A 6000-nucleotide genomic window follows, 5' to 3' on the forward strand; every position below is an offset into this window, starting at 1 on the left:
AAGTTTAAGGTATACAGTGTGTTGATACACAAATACATTGCAACATTATTACTATCATACTGTTAGCTGACACCTCGATCACGGCATAAATAATTACCTTTCCTTTTTTGTTGTGAGAACATTTAAGATTGGATCTCTTAGCAACTTTCAAGTATATAGTACAGTATTGTTAACTATAATCACCATGCTGAGCTTTAGATCCCCAGAATTTCTTCATCTTATAACCGGAAATCTGTAGACTTTGACCAACATCTCCCCACTTCCTCCACTGCACCCCAGCCCCTAGTATTTACCATTCTACTCTCTTTTTCTATGAGTTCAGGTTTTTAAGATTCCACATGTAAGTGAGATCACACAGTATTTGTCTTTCTCTGTTTAACTCATTTCACTTAGCATAATGCACTCCACTGGCGTAGGAAATGGCACCCCCACTCCAGTATTCTTGCCTGGGAAATCCCAGGGACAGAGGAGCCTGGCAGCTACAGCCCGTGTGGTCACAAAGAGTTGGACACAACTGAGTGACTGAGTACATAATGCTCTCAAGATTCTTCCATCTTGTAACAAATGGCAGGATCTCCTTCTTCCTCATAGCTGAATAATATTCATATATCTCATATACAATGGGGCTTCCCAGGCAGCACTAGTGGTAAAGAACTCACCTGCCAATGCAGGAGACGTAAGAGACGTGACTTCAACCCCTGGGTTGGGAAGATCCTCTGGAGAAGGAAATGCCAGCTCACTCCAGTATTCTTGCCTGGAGAATCCCATGGACAGAGGAGCCTGGCGGGCTACAGTCCATAGGGTTGCAAAGAGTCAGACATGACTGAAGTGACTTAGCACACAAGCATATCGTATATGATATTTTATATGTTATATATATCACATATTTATCCATTAATCCATTGATGTTCACTTAGGTTATTTCCATGTCTTGGCTATTGTTGCAATAAACATGGGAGTACAGATATTTCTTCAGTATCCCAGTTTCATTTCTTTTTTTTTTTTTTTTCCAGTTTCATTTCTTTTGAATATATACCCAGGGGTGGGATTGCATGATCACATGGTGGTTCTGTTTTTAATTTTTTGAGGACCCTCCATACTGTTTTCCATAGTGGCTGTACTGACTTACCTCCCCACCAATGGCTCACAAGGGTTCTCTTTTCTGCACATCCTCACTAACACTTGCTATCCTGTCTTTTTGACGATGCAGCTACCATTTATTGAGTGCCAACTATGTACTGAGCACAGGTTTATGCATTTTCTATCCCCATAGCTACAAAATTTCTGGATCAGAAAGTATCCTTTTCTCTTTTGCACTTTTCTCAGTGGAAAAGAGCACCTTTTAGATAACTGTGCCTCCCACCTGCAAATTATCTCTTTATATACTCTAAGTTCCAACTCCTCTCTTCATCCCTTCCAATTTTTTTATCAGTAGCTTAGGCCTCTTGCTGGGCTTCCCAGATGGTGCTAGTGGTAGAGAACCCACCAGCCAATGCAGGAGCTGTAAGAGACGTGGGTTCAATCCCTGAGTTGGGAAGATCCCCTGGAGAAGGAAATGGCAACCCACTCCAGTATTCATGCCTGGGAAATCCCATGGGCAGAGGAGTCTGGCAGGCTACAGTCTATGGGGTCACAAAGAGTCAGACATAACTGAAGCAACTTAGCACGCATACACACTCACATAGCCCTCTCTCCAGGACTCCAGGCAAGTATGTTGACTCAGTCAAAAAACATTTGCATACCTTTTCCCTGTCTCAGTATGACGTAACTAACCTTAGCCCTAACACCTGAGAGTCATTCTTGATATTTCCCCCTCCTTATACCCTCTAGAGAAGAGATTTTGCATGATAGATTTGAGAAAAAAAATTCACAAAATTAAAAAAGGGGAATCAATAAAGATTGAGAAGGTTTGGTCAACAAAGATAACATTCAGTCAAGTGTGGATTAGTGTCAGGGTAAGAGAAGTGGGACAGAGTAGAAAGGAAGAGATCCAGTTTCAAGGACCCTTATGAATGTGGCCTGTGAGAAGTCTTTGGAAGCTAGTTGGCCAAGACAATAATGAAAAAGATTAGGTAAGGTACATAAGGTATATGTGGCTTCCCAGGTGGCGCTAGTGGTTAAGAACCCTCCTGCCAATGCAGGAGATGTAAGAGACACTGGTTCGATCCCTGGGTCGGGAAGATCTCCTGCAGGATGGCATGGCAACCAACTCAAGTATTCTTGCCTGGGAAATCCCATGGACAGAGGAGCCTGGTGGGTTACAGTCCATGGTTTCACAAATTGTCAGACACAACTGAAGTGACCGAGCACACACATATAGGTATATGAGATCTCATAGGAAAAACAATCAAAAGGAATCACAATCTTGGCCATTACTGTTGGGGAGAACAGAAATGCTAAGCTCATAAATGTGTATGAGGATTGAGAGCAAAAATGGCCATAAGGGTTGCTAAAGCACTCCATGGAAGAGAAAGCAAAGAAACAGGATAAGAGAAAGAATAACAATCTCAGTTTATGTTTTTTATTAAAAATTGATGTGATGGAAATTTAATCATTGTAAAGATTATGTTTGAGAAACATTTATTAATATTTATTGCATGTAAAATACTTTAAAATAAGAAATTGTAGTGTAAACAGAAATAATTTATGCAATAGTACTTCTAAAATGATAAAGTGTTTTCATTACAAAAGATAATTCTTATTATCATGAGATGGAATCACTGTAACATAGGATTTGAGGGTCTATTTACATTAGTTCAAAGAGGGGGTTGCATATAAAATGAGATCTGAGGAAGAATTCGTAGATTGCAGTTGCATAAACCCTATATTGTGTATTAACTCCATTCATCTTGTGTGACAAGTAGCAAGAAGATGTAGGTAACTAGCAAAAAATTGCAGTTCATACCCAGAAGAACCCCCGATGGGCGTCTGTAGTGGTTCTACCCAGTACTACTCTCTATGCACTATTTTGAGCACATTTGTGGGAAAGCACTTAAAGTGGTTTCTGAAAGTGCTTATATTTTGTGATTAATCAAGATAAATCCTAAAAAAAGAAGAGAAATAAATACTAATGAGTTCTTTGCTTCATTCTACCCAGGACTTTGTAGGGTTTGTACTAATGTGTTACACTCTACTGTACATTTGTACAATTGCTTGAATAAAGGCTTCTTTCTCTTCCCATCATAGAATCCAAGAAGGCAAGGGAAGGCCATTAAAGTTTTTTAGGCTATTAAGTAGCTTAAGAAACGTATTTAAATTAGGTTACATTATGTCAGTGTTTCTGGCCAATTCAGTTAAACATATAATAAAATTGTCTTATCACTTTCATAAAATGACATTAACTGGTTGATTGACTAAAATTTTGACAGAAAGAATTTCATCTTTGCATAGATGCTATATCTCCCTATGAAATAATTTTGCCGGCTTTTAAACAAATTTTCTGGCCACGCCATACGTTTTTGTAAATTATACTCAGGCAAGCAGTTACGATGTTAAGTGAATGTCTGAGTTACTTTTTTTTTAAATCTGGTTTTATTTATTTTTTTAATTGAGGGATAATTGCTGTACAGATTTTTGTTGTTTTCTGCCAAATATCAGCATAAATCAGCCATAGGTATACATATATTTCTTCTCTGATGAACCTCCCTCCCATGTCCCTCCTTGTCCCTCCCCTGTAGGTTGTTACAGAGCCCCTGTTTGAGTTCCCTGAGTCATACAGCAAATTCCTATTGGCTATCTATTTTACATATGGTAATGTAAGTTTCCATGTTTTCTAGCTGTCATTTCAGACACGTCCTAATATGTTAAACAAGGGCTTCCCTGGTCACTCAGTGGTAAAGAAACTGCCTGCCAGAGCAGGAGACACAAGTTCAATCCCTGGATCGGTAAGATCCCTTGGAGAAGGAAATGGCAACCCACTCCGGTACTCTTGCCTGGGAAACCCCATGGAGAGAGGTCTGGTGGGCTACAGTCCATGGGGTCGCAAAAGAGTCAGACACGACTCAGCGACTAATCAATAGCAATATGTTAAACTATCTATATGTTGGCAAAACAACTAGTCAATTCAGTGAAAATTAAACTGGTCAAGTGAAAGGAAAGTGAAAGTCGCTCAGTGGTGTCCGACTCTTTGCAGCCCTATGGAGTATACGGTCCATGGAATTCTCCAGGCCAGAATACTGGGGTGGGTTGCCTTTCCCTTCTCCAGGGGATCTTCCCAACCCAGGGATCAAACCCAAGTCTCCCACATTGCAGGTGGATTCTTTATCAGCTGAGCCATAAGAGAAGCCCAAAAGGACTGGCAGCAGCGTCATCCGCCCACGTGGCCGTGGCGAGATGCCCAAGTCCAAGCGCAACAAGAAAGTCTCCCTAACCAAAACTGCCAAGAAAGGCTTGGAACTGAAACAGGACTTGATAGAAGAGCTTTGGAAATGTGTGGACACATGCAAGTACCTCTTCATCTTCTCCGTGACCAACATGAGGAACAGCAAGCTGAAGAATATCCACATCGCCTGGAAGCACAGTCGGATGTTCTTTGGCAAAAACAAAGTGATGATGGTGGCTCTGGGTCAAAGCCCATCTGACAAGTACAAAGACAACCTGCATCAGGTCAGCAAGAAGTTGAGGGGCAAAGTTGGTCTCCTTTACACCAATCGCACTAAGGAGGAAGTGGACGAGTGGTTCATGAAGTACACAGAAATGGACTATGCCCGAGCGGGGAGCAAAGCCACTTTCACTGTGAACCTGGACCCGGGACCCCTGGAGCAGTTCCCCCACTCCATGGAGCCACAGCTGAGGCAGCTGGGCCTGCCCACAGCCCTCAAGAAAGGTGTGGTGACCCTGCTGTTCGACTACGAGGTGTGCAGAGAGGGCGACGTGCTGACCCCGGAGCAGGTCCGCCTCCTGAAGCTTTTTGGGTATGAGATGGCTGAATTCAAGGTGAGCGTCAAATACATGTGGGACTCGCAGTCCGGAAGGTTCCAGCAGATGAGAGATGACTTGCCAGAGAGCGCACCCGAGTCAGAAGGAGAGTCAGAGGGAGACGACGACAGCTGAGGGGCTGGGCCTCCGGGTCTCGCCAGGACGGGGCTCGAGGCGCTGCCGCTGCCCTCCTAGAGAGCGGCCGTGTGCTGTGGATGAACACGAGCGAGGGCAACGAACACAGGCTACTTCTATAAATAATGAGACTTTGTCAGTCAGGGTGTCCTCTGCAAAAGGGACTTTTCTTGGGGGAAAAAAGCTAAAGACGCTGTTGGGTTTGGGCTTTGGTTTGGAATCCCAGGAGTCTGTTGATTCACCTCAAGCCGGTTTCCAGGGCTGGGTCCGAGGGCCCGAGAGGAACCGCCTTCTCTTCTCTGGCCCTCAGCAGCCCTGGCTGGAAGCTGGGGTTTGCTGAGGCAACAGGTACCTTGCCCGCCAGCTCCTACCCCCACTGTGTCTTCTCTCCCCCCACGCCTTCTCCCACACCTGGGCCAGGCAGCTTGCGGACAGTCAGAAGACAGGAGGCTTAGCTGAGGCAAGAATAAAGTGCCACTGAGAAAAAAAAAGAGAGAAGCCCAAAAATAATGGAGTGAGTAGCCTATCCCTTTGCCAGTGGATCTTCCCGACCCAGGAATCAAACCCAGGTCTCCTGCATTGCAGGCAGATTCTTTACCAACTGAGCTGTCAAGGAAGCCCAAAACTGGTCAAAGTGGCATGAAATAAATTCATCTGATGGATTTACTGAAATCTCCCTCTTTGCTCAGTTGTTCTCTTATCTGCCTTCAGTTGACGTCTTATTATATGTAGCTCCTTTATCTTCATGTAAGTCTAACCAAAATCTGGTTAATTAAGATGATTTCACAAAGACAATTATGAGGTGGTACTAAGCAAGTTGGGGGTGCATGTTCCCAGAAGCCTGTAGGAAAAAGTAGGACATAATTAGTTTTGCACAATTTAGGTAGATAATAGAGCAGGTGAAACATTGATGACTCTTTTGGCTTTAGAATTTTCTTATGTAGACAT

General features: G+C 43.3%; 1 pseudogene across 1 annotated transcript in view; it reads left to right on the forward strand.

Moving 5' to 3' along the window:
- LOC145536974 (mRNA turnover protein 4 homolog pseudogene) overlaps window positions 1-5724 on the forward strand; it is a 43661-nt pseudogene extending 37937 nt beyond the window's left edge. The window contains exon 2 of the transcript XR_014076108.1: window positions 4252-5724. The product of XR_014076108.1 is annotated as an mRNA turnover protein 4 homolog pseudogene (transcript). The remainder of the gene's footprint in view (window positions 1-4251) is intronic.
- Window positions 5725-6000: the final 276 nt, after the last annotated feature.

This window comes from Giraffa tippelskirchi, chromosome X (genome assembly GCF_054371585.1).
Source record: "Giraffa tippelskirchi isolate mGirTip1 chromosome X, T2T-mGirTip1v1.2.pri, whole genome shotgun sequence".
In the NCBI taxonomy this organism is placed as follows: domain Eukaryota; kingdom Metazoa; phylum Chordata; class Mammalia; order Artiodactyla; family Giraffidae; genus Giraffa; species Giraffa tippelskirchi.